Raw genomic sequence first — 11142 nt, forward strand, 5'->3', positions numbered from 1 at the left:
GGGAGATATGAATGCTCAGAGGTAACCCCAGGCAAACATAAAACTAGAAACTTAGAACACACTAAAAATAATCTTCCCCTGATTATATCCTCTCAGGCTGCCCTCTTCCATACACACACACAAAAAAGCCCCAAAAAATGTCCTTGGGAACACAGGCAACACTTTTCAGAAGCAAGACCTCAGAATTAAATAAAAAGCCCCTTCTCTTTTTGAAGCAATGTCTCCAATTGACCTGTTTGAGGCTGCAAACTGAGATTCTTCAAAGAAAGGAGGAAAGGGTGTGGTGAGAATTCACTAGTGAATCACGGCCCCTCATATGATTCAACTAAGGTCCAGGCAGACCCCAGAGGGGTGCAAACTGGACCTGGAGAACAGAGTCACACTTCCTGTCCCCCAGCTGGTCTCTGTCTCTTTCTTCTTCTCTCTCTCTGCATTTATGCTCTGGTCTCTTCCAACAAGTTTCTTCTGCTCGCTCATCTGAATCCTAATCCAGAGAGCCAATGCCTGGCCTGTGTCTCTAGAATTCAGTCCTAGGCCCCATAGCCAATGGGAACACCTCAGTACAAATTTCCAGGAGATGACGATGGCTTAGTTCACTTGTTTGCATCAGGCCATACGAGTCACAGGGGGAGGCCCCAGACAGGGGTGCTCCCTGGATCCAATCAGCTGTGGCCTTTTCCAGTCAAGTGGTAGCGAAGACATCCTCAGAAGCAGACAGGAGGACTTCCCTGGTGGTCCAGTGGTTAAGAATCCACCAGCCAACGCAGGAGACACAGGTTTGATCCCTGGTCTGGGAAGATCCCAGATGCTAAGGGGCGACTAAGCCCGAGCGCCACGACTACTGAACCCACACTCCAGAGCCCAGCTCTCCACAACAAGAGAAGCTTCCTCAATGAGAAGCCCAAGTACCTAGAGAGGAGCCCCCACTCTCTGCAACTAGAGAAAAGCCTGCACAGCAACAAAGACCCAGCACAGCCAAAACTTCATTAATAATATTAATAATAAAGAAGCAGATATGACAGCAGGAAAGAGATTACACTGAACAAGCGCCTTCGTTTTTCTTTACTTGACCATGTTCGTATTTATATAACCTGTGTGATGCCACCTTGTCACTAGTTATAAACCCCGTACCAAGACAATAGGACCAGAGGACAGGAAGTTGGCTTGGGTTTATGAAAGTGATCCTTTGTAATTTCAAGGACTGGAAAGTAAACCTGAGATCACAGCCCTGAGTGTGCCTGGCAAAAATCGGAAACAATTTCTGCAAAAGTGGGAACCCCCACCCTGGTCTCCTAAGGGTACCCACAAAGCTGAGAGTGCTTCTGGGTAAGAAACCCAATGGCTCTGGGGAACTGAAAAGACTCCAAGGACCCACAGCCCAGAGACAGAGCAGCAAGGGAAGTGCTCCTGGCCTGCGGGCAGTCATCGGCTGCGTCAGGACCGCACAGTGTTGGCAGCATCGGCCACAGCCCAAGAAGTGCCCACAGTGCCCAGACATCACGACAACAACAAATCACAGTCACCCACTACGCGTTTCTAAAGGCCCACCTGTGGGAGGTACCAGCCCGAAGGAAGCAGAACCAGATGCCACAGGGCGACTCTCCAGTTTGAGAATAGCTGTGCTCTGGGAGAAAGAAAGGGAACAGATTCACGCCCATCAAAAAATTCAGGTGTGACCTGGGCAGAAACCTTCCTGGGAGTCAGTTGTAAAATAACTACAGCAAATTGCCAAAGAAAGGCCATAGACTTTTCGGAGTTATGAGGGTGTGTGTGTGTCCGTATATATCTTTAATAAGATAATCATCTTTCTAAAACAGTTTAAGTACAGCCCCACTCAGACATAAGAGAACAGATGAATTGACTGCTTGGGGCTTCGAACTCTACCTGGAGAATTGGTACTGAAGAGTCTAAGGGACGAGAATTAATGTCCCACATTCTGTTAAAAGACACATAATAATATCATTACTGACAGACACAATTACACATTCTAATGAGGCACTGTCACATGTTAATAGTAGTTATGGTCATTTTAAAATAATTAGCAGTAATGCATAGGTGATACATCATTACAGTATGCAAATACGTTACTGTCCTGTAAGCAGCCACGTAACAATGCTGACGACTTTCTCAGATGAATCTCCCATTCGGAGTCAGCTTTGCCCGCAGCATTTCTCAGCCCCCTATTGATTTCCTTCCACACAGACCAAGCCCCTACTCCCCTTGATAACAATAACCAGTAGCCTTCGAAATTTCCCCAGAAACATGACCAGTTAGATTTTGCACAGCTACAAGGAAGAAATTAATATAGGAGCCAAACGGGTCTCATTCTGCCTTCTCACCCACTTCATCCCGACCTGACACTTTAATCAACTCAACCTGTTTAAAAATAAACCTTCCTGCTAAAACTCTTTCAAAAAATTGCAGAGGAGGGAACACTTTCAAGCTCATTATGAGGCCACCGTCACCCTGATACCAAAATCAGAAAAAGGCAACACCAAAAAAGAAACCTACAGGCCAGTATCACTGATGAACACAGATGCAAAAATCCTCAACAAAATTTTACCAAACAGAATTCAGCAACACATCAAAAAGCTCATACACCATGATCAAGTTGGGTTTATTCCAGGAATGCAAGGATTCTTCAATATATGCAAATCAATGTGATACACCATATTAACAAATTGAAAGATAAAAACCATATGATCATCTCAATAGATGCAGAAAAGGCCTTTGACAAAATTCAGCACCCATTTGTGATTAAAACTCTTCAAAAAAATGGGCATAGAAGGAATCTACCTCAACACAGTAAAGGCCATATATGATAAGCCTACAGCAAACATTATTCTCAGTGGTGAAAAACTGAAAGCATTCCCCCTAAGATCAGGAACAAGACAAGGGTGTCCACTCTCACCACTATTATTCAGCATAGTTCTGGAAGTCCTAGCTACAGCATGCAGAGAAGAAAAAGAAATAAAAGGAATCTATATCGGAAAAGAAGAAAAGCTCTCACTGTTTGCAGATGACATGATACTGCATATAGAAAACCCTAAAGATAGTATCAGAAAATTACTAGAACTAATCAGTGAATTTAACAAAGTTGCAGGATACAAAATCAATATACAGATATCACTTGCATTTCTATATACTAACAATGAAAAATCAGAAAGAGAAATTAAGGAATCAATCCCATTCACCATTGCAACAAAAAGAATTAAATACTAGGAATAAACTTACCTAAAGAAACAAAAGAACTGTACACAGAAAATTATAAGACACTAATGAAAGAAATCAAAGATGACATAAACAGATGGAGAGAGATTCCATGTTCCTGGGTAGGAAAAATCAATATTGTGCAAATGTCTATACCACCAAATACAATCTACAAATTCAATGAGATCCCTATCAAATTACCGATGGCATTTTTCACAGAACTAGAACAAAAAGAATTTCACAATTCATATGGAAACAGAAAAGACCCTGAATAGCCAAAGCAGTCTTGAGAAAGAAGAACAGAGCTGGAGGAATCAACCGCCCTGACTTTATATTATACTACAAAGCTACAGTCATCGAGGCAGTAAGGTACTGGAACAAAAACAGAAATATAGACCAATGGAACAAGACAGAAAGCCCAGAAATAAGCCCACGCACCTATGGGTACCTTATTTTCGACAAAGGAGGCAAGAATATACAATGGGGCAAAGACAGCCTCTTCAATAGATGGTGCTGGGAAAACTGGACAGCTACATGGAAAAGAATGAAATTAAAAATACTTCCTAACACCATACACAAAGATAAACTCAAAATGGATTAAAGACCTAAATGTAAGACCAGAAACTATAAAACTACTCTTAGAGGAAAATATAGGCGGAACACTCGATGACATAAATCAAAGCAAGATTCTCTATGACCCACCTCCTAGAGTAACAGAAATAAAAATAAAAGTAAACAAGTGGGACCTGATTAAACTTAAAAGCTTTTGCACAGCAAAGGAAACTATAAGCAAGGTGAAAAGACAGCCCTCAGAATGGGAGAAAATGATAGCAAATGAAACAACTGACAAAGGATTAATTTCCAAAATATACAAGCAGCTCATACAACTCAATGCCAGAAAAACAAAGAACCCAAACAAAAAGTGGGAAAAAGACCTAAACAGATATTTCTCCAAAGAAGACATACAGATGGCTAACACACACAGAAAAGATGCTCAACATTGCTCATTATTACAGAAATGCAAATCAAAACCACAGCGAGACATCACTTTACACCAGTCAGAATGGCCATCAGCAGTAAGTCTACAAACATGGAGAAGGAAATGGCAACCCACTCCAGTATTCTTGCCTGGAAAAGTCCATGGACAGAGGAGACTGGCAAGCTGCAGTCCATGGAGTTACATGACTGAGCACGCATGCAGGAGGGTGAAGGGAGATGGATCGATAGCAATAAACTGGTAGAACTAAAAAGAAAAAAATAAAAGGTCGACAAACAATAAATGCTGGAGAGGGTGTGGAAAAAAGTGAACACTCTTGCACTGTTGGTGGGAATGTAAATTGATACAGCCACTATGGAAGACGGTATGCAGATTCCTTAAAAAACTAGGAATAAAACCAGCATATGACCCAGCAATCCCACTCCTAGGCATATAACCCAAGGAAACCAAAATTGAAAAAGACATGTATATCCCATTGTTCATTGCAGCACTATTTACAATAGCGAGGACATGGAAGCAAACTAGATGTCCATCCACAGATGAATGGATAAAGTTGTGTACATTATGCACAATGGAATAATACCCAGCCATAAAAAGGAACGCATTTGAGTCTGTTCTGATGAGGTGGATGAACCTAGAGCCTATTATACAGAGTGAAGTGAGTCAGAAAGAGAAAGATAAATATCATATTCTAACGCACATATACGGAATCTAGAAAAATGATACTGAAGAACTTATTTACAGGTTTGACAGAAAACAACAAAATTCTGTAAAGCAATTATCCTTCAATAAAAATAAATTAAAAAAACAAAAAACAAACTAAATAAATAAACCCCATTATATCAGGAAAGAGAGGCAGCCCAGGGCTCCATGGTCACTCAAAGCAGAGACTCCAAGGGACTGCCTCATTTTTTAGGAGTGTGGCTCTTGTGTGTATTATTTCTCTTTATTCCCAGTCCCAAAACGAAAACTGGGGATAGCAGGGAGTAAGCTTGGCACTAGCCAACTGGGCTTGCTTCCCAATTCCTTCACTGGCCAGTTTGTGAACTGGGGCAAATATTTGACTTTCCTGAGGATTCTGCAGGCTTCCCCAGTGGCCGAGTGGGTAAAGAATCCACCTGCAATGAAGGAGACAAACAGGAAATGCAGGTTGGTTCCCTGGGCCGGGAAGATTCCCACTCCAGTATTCTTGCCTAAAAAATCACATGGACAGAGGAGCCTGGTGGGCTAAAGTCCAAAGGATCACGAGTCAGACACAACTGAATGACTAAGCACCAGGATTCTGCAAGGCAGTAGAATGAGTCTAACAAAACATTCCTTGCCTACTTCGTGAAGTTTTGATGACGAGATCAAAAGACCTAATGTATGAGGCAGAAACGGTGCTGCTCACTGCAAATATGAAACCCAGCAGGACAACTGCTGGTGACGTAGCACCGCTGAGCCCAGAGTTTTTGTGAGGGCACCCCGAAGGTGAGGCTGCTTCCTGGGTGTGAGAAAGTTGGGGTTTGGGAGGCAATATGGTGATTCTGACCTAAATCCTCTCACATTTCTCAAGCACTCATTGCATGCCCTCACCCAGGACTGGGGGAACACAGTGATGACTGGATGCAAACAGAGAGGTCCCAGAACATGCCACCCCAAAACATGCCCAAATATGTCTCTTTGGCATATGGGTTATTTTCAGCTAAAGACCTCTGAGAACTAACAGATTCGGGAAAAGCATTAAAAACTGGGCACAGCCTTCCTTTGGTAAAGGAAATTTACATTTATAAAGGAAATTTCCTTTTGTAAAGATGCCTTTCCCTCCCATACCAGAAAGAGGATTCTGAACAACTCTTATGATGGAGAAAACCAGCTGCAGAGGCACCACGAAGCCCACTAAGCAAGCTCGCTTACTGTACTTCTCCTGGGCACTTTCTCATAACTTGTCTCTCCCACCCAGAAGCTCAAAACCACTTTTTCTCTGTTGTAGCCAAGTTCTAACCTCCCCTTCGAGTTATTCATCCCCGGATGCGCCTATGTGTACATGCGCACTGCACGTTAATAAACCTCGGTTTGTTTTTCTCTTGTTAATCTGTCTTTGGCCAGCCTCATTTAAAGGACCTCAGCTGGAAAATCTCTGGACATTATAATATGAAGCGCTCTGCCTGCTGCAGCTTGAGATGTTTAGTCTGACCACTCAGGGAATCCCAGAAAAGCAGATCACTTGCCGCCACTGGGGTACTAGTTGCCCTCACTCATTTGCATAGATGCACAGATTGTGAGATTTCTCATTTTAGAGATAATAAAACCAAGGCCCAGATTAGTAAAGGCTCTCATTCCTCAAAACGCTTTCTCCTGAAAATTGCCTCCTTTATAAATCGTCAAATGAGTAGGTGATATTTGAATGCTGAATGATACTGCAAGGCAGACAAGCATTGATTTAAACGATGCTATCTGACAGATCAGGCCATCAATCATAACCTGACATCTCAGGAGAGTCATCCTTTCAGGACTTGGGGATAACATGACCAGAATTTGTAGCTGAACCACCTCTGCATCACAGCCATCCTTTCCGCATCCTGGGTCTCAAACCAGAGTCTGCATCCAAATTGCCAGGAGCAAGCAGCCGTCCCCAACCTTTTTGGCACCAGGGACCAGTTTCACCAAAACAGTTTTCCCACTGACTGGGGTTGGTTTGGGGATGAGTCAAGCGCATTACACTTATTGTGCACTTTGTTTCTATTATTACTATATCAGTTCCACCTCTGATCACGAGGCATTAGATCCCAGAGGCTGGAGACTCTTGACCTGGAGGGTTTACTGGGAGCAAGAATTTGCATTTATAACCAGCTGGGGAGCTGATGCCATAGTTTGACAACTCTGTGCTAAGACAAAGAAGGCCCCAGTATACGTCATTTATAGAAACTTAAAGAGAACTGGGCATTACATTCATCAGTCTTTTATACAGTGCTAGGGGCTGATGTTCAAGCTGGTTTTAGAAAAGGCAGAGGAACCAAAGATCAAATTGCCAACATCCGCTGGATCATCAAAAAAGCAAGAGAGTTCCAGAAAAACATCTATTTCTGCTTTATTGACTATGCCAAAGCCTTTGACTGTGTGGATCACAAGAAACTGTGGACAATTCTGAAAGAGATGGGAATACCAGACCACCTGATCTGCCTCTTGAGAAATTTGTATGCAGGTCAGGAAGCAACAGTTAGAAGTGGACATGGAACAGACTGGTTCCAAATAGGAAAAGGAGTTTGTCAAGGCTGTATATTGTCACCCTGTTTATTTAACTTCTATGCAGAGTACATCATGAGAAACGCTGGGCTGGAAGAAGCACAAGCTGGAATCAAGATTGCCGTGAGAAATATCAATAATCTCAGATATGCAGATGACACCACCCTTATGGCAGAAAGTGAAGAGGAACTCAAAAGCCTCTTGATGAAAGTGAAAGAGGGGAGTGAAAAAGTTGGCTTAAAGCTCAACATTCACAAAACAAAGATCATGGCATCCGGTCCCATCACTTCATGGGAAATAGATGGGGAAACAGTGGAAACAGTGTCAGACTTTATTTTTGGGGGCTCCAAAATCACTTCAGATGGTGACTGAAGCCATGAAATTAAAAGACACTCACTCCTTGGAAGGAAAGTTATGACCAACCTAGATAGCATATTCAAAAGCAGAGACATTACTTTGCCAACAAAGGTTCATCTAGTCAAGGCTATGGTTTTTCCAGTGGCCATGTATGGATGTGAGAGTTGGACTGTGAAGAAAGCTGAGCACCGAAGAATTGATGCTTTTGAACTGTGGTGTTGGAGAAGACTCTTGAGAGTCCCTTGGACTGCAAGGAGATCCAACCAGTCCATTCTGAAGGAGATCAGCCCTGGGATTTCTTTGGAAGGAATGATGCTAAAGCTGAGACTCCAGTACTTAGGCCACCTCATGGGAAGAGTTGACTCAGTGGAAAAGACTCTGATGCTGGGAGGGATTGGGGGCAGGAGGAGAAGGGGATGACAGAGGATGAGATGGCTGGATGGCATCACTGACTCGATGGACATGTATCTGAGTGAACTCCGGGAGTTGGTAATGGACAGGGAGGCCTGGCATGCTGCGATTCATGGGGTCACAAAGAGTCGGACACGACTGAGCAACTGAACTGAACTGAACTGAGGGGCTGAAATGTGTCCCCCACCTGCACCCCACCCAAAAAATTACATGTGCTGAAGTCCTAACCACCAGCACCTCAGAATGGGTCTCTATTTGGAGATAGATCCTATATAGAAGAAATTAAGTTAAAATGGGGCCATTAGGTGGGCCCCAATCTGACATGGGGATTCCCTGGTGGCTCAGCAGTAAAGAATACACCTGCAACGCAGGAGATGCAGGTTTGATCCCTGGGTTGGGAGGATCCCCTGGAGGAAGAAATGGCAACTGATTCCAGTATTCTTGCCTGGAAAATCCCATGGACAGAGGAGCCTGGTGGGCCACAGGCCATGGGGGTCACAAAAGCATCCGATACGACTCAGAGACTAAACAACAACCATCACAAGAAGAGAGAATTGGCCCAGACACACACAAGAACATGTGCTGCTGCAGCTGCTGCTAAGTCACTTCAGTCGTGTCCGACTCTGTGCGACCCCATAGACGGCAACCCACCAGGCCCTGCCGTCCCTGGGATTCTCCAGGCAAGAACACTGGAGTGGGTTGCCATTTCCTCCTCCAATGCATGAAAGTGAAAAGTGAAAGTGAAGTCACTCAGTCGTGTCCGACTCTTAACGACCCCATGGACTGCAGCCTACCAGGCTCCTCCATCCATGGGATTTTCCAGGCAAGAGTACTGGAGTAGGATGCCATTGCCTTCTCCCCAAGAACATGTGAGGACCCAGTAAATAAGCAGCATCTACAAGTCAAGGAGAGAGGCTTCAGAAGAAACCAACCCTGCCAAGATTATGATTTTGGACTTCTAGCCTCCAAAACTGTAGGGGGAACACATATCTGTTGTTTAAGCTCCCTCCCTCCCAGTTTGCAGTATTTTCTTATGGCAGCCCTAGCAAAACACACGAGAGACAGGATGGCATGAAAGCATATATTATACTAGGAACTGAGAAATGTGGGCTCTGGTGTCAGCCCTGCCTTTAGGTTCTTCCCTCAGACTCTCCAGACCCTCCTCAGCTTGTCAACACCCGGTGGAACAGGAATAGTGACCTGTGGCCTTTCTCCCACATGGGGTTTCCAAGAAGATTAAAAAATGGGAACTTCTGAGAAAGCGGTTTCTAAATTGCAAATTTCTCGGCTCTGGCTGTGAATGATTAAAAAATCCGAAAAATAATGATCTGTCTGCAGACCCTGGAAGGTTGCCGAATTCTCCAGAAGTGCCAGGATCCAGAGAGACGACAAGCCTGTAGAAGTGAACCAACAGCTCACTTGCTGGTTTGGAAGCAGTTATGAGCTAGAGGCTGAGAATCAAGGCAGAGCTTTCGGCAATCCCTCAGGACCAGGGAAACACAAAGTGGAGTTGGAGCCAAACTGCCAGAGAGAAGAGAAGCGCAGAGCGTGAGCCCCAGGCTCTTTCCTGGTCTTGCCCTTCAGTCGTTTGATAATTCTTAAACTATGAAGGCAAGAAGCTCAGAGACCCAGCGAAAGCAGCTGGAAAGTTCAGTGGCACTTTCAAGTCTCCAGGGTGCTGGAAGACAAAAACTCGCATTTGGGATCCACCAAGACAGAGACGGTGACAAAACCCCAGGCTGTCAGAGGGATCTGTGGGTGCTGGGAGGTCCCAGAGGGAGCAGGCACCTTGCAAAGAACCCACCCTGCCTGAGACCGTTTTGGATGCTGACTGATGGGAATAACGAGACTCACTTCCAGCTGCCTCGGAGAAGTATGCGTGAATCTTCTTTGGAAGAAGGGAATATCAGTCAGAATCTCTACAATATTTTATCCATAATACCTGGCAATCAAAGATGACCAGGTGAAACTGGGTAAATTATTACTCATATCCATTTCACCTGCCTTTACTAATCGAGGTCATTTTAAGGCTTGCACATGTCCCAAGTAGCACATGGCCTAAACAAGTGAGATGTTTGCCTGAGATGTTTTCCCAGAGCCTGGAATCTGCTGTGTCGTGTTCCAGCTGAGCCGGTTGAAACCGAGCAGAACACTGCCCCTCCAACTGGGCATGCGCGAGTGTCCGCCAGGTGACCTTCTGACGTCAGGGGCCTAAGACCCCGCCCTCTGATCCGGCTAACCACCTCCATATTGGAAGGTGGGGCAGCAGGTAGCTTATTGCGCCAGGGCAGAACGTGGGTCGCACAATCATCTCTCCTCGTGCTTCTAGCGGTTGCCCTACCTCAGACCCAGCTGTTTCTTTATTCTTTACCCCAAAATACTAGGAACCCCTTTCCTTGCTAGAGGCGTATCTGAGACTTCTCTCATCTCCTTGCTTGGCTATCCTGTGAATAAACCCTTTCTTTGCTGCAAACCTTGGTGCCTCAGCAGTTTGGCTTGCTGCTTGCGTATGGGGCAAAAAGAGCCTGGTTCATAAACAGCCTGGTTGGGTAACACAGTCACGATAAAAATTCGGGCCAAAAGAAAAAAACACACAGTAGAAGCAGTCCCACAGGAGGTTCGTTTATGAGCCTGATAATCTATGTGAGGACCGGACACAAACTTTTAACGAGCTGTGGTAATATAGTCAAGAAAAGACAATTGTAAATCAACTATACGTTAATAATTTTTAAAAAGAATTGTGTCAAAGAACTATAAAAAAGAAGTTTCCTACGACAGAAACTGGGAACTTAACAGATAAATGTAACAGCAGATTGTACATAACTGTAGAGAGGACTAGTGAGCAGGAATATGTCAGTAGAAAACATCTAGTCTCAAGTTTAGGGAATAGAATGGATGGAAACTCAGAGTATATGAGACGTTGTTTAGTGGCTCAGTCATGT

Source organism: Bos mutus, chromosome 23, assembly GCF_027580195.1.
Source record: "Bos mutus isolate GX-2022 chromosome 23, NWIPB_WYAK_1.1, whole genome shotgun sequence".
Classification (NCBI taxonomy): Eukaryota; Metazoa; Chordata; class Mammalia; order Artiodactyla; family Bovidae; genus Bos; species Bos mutus.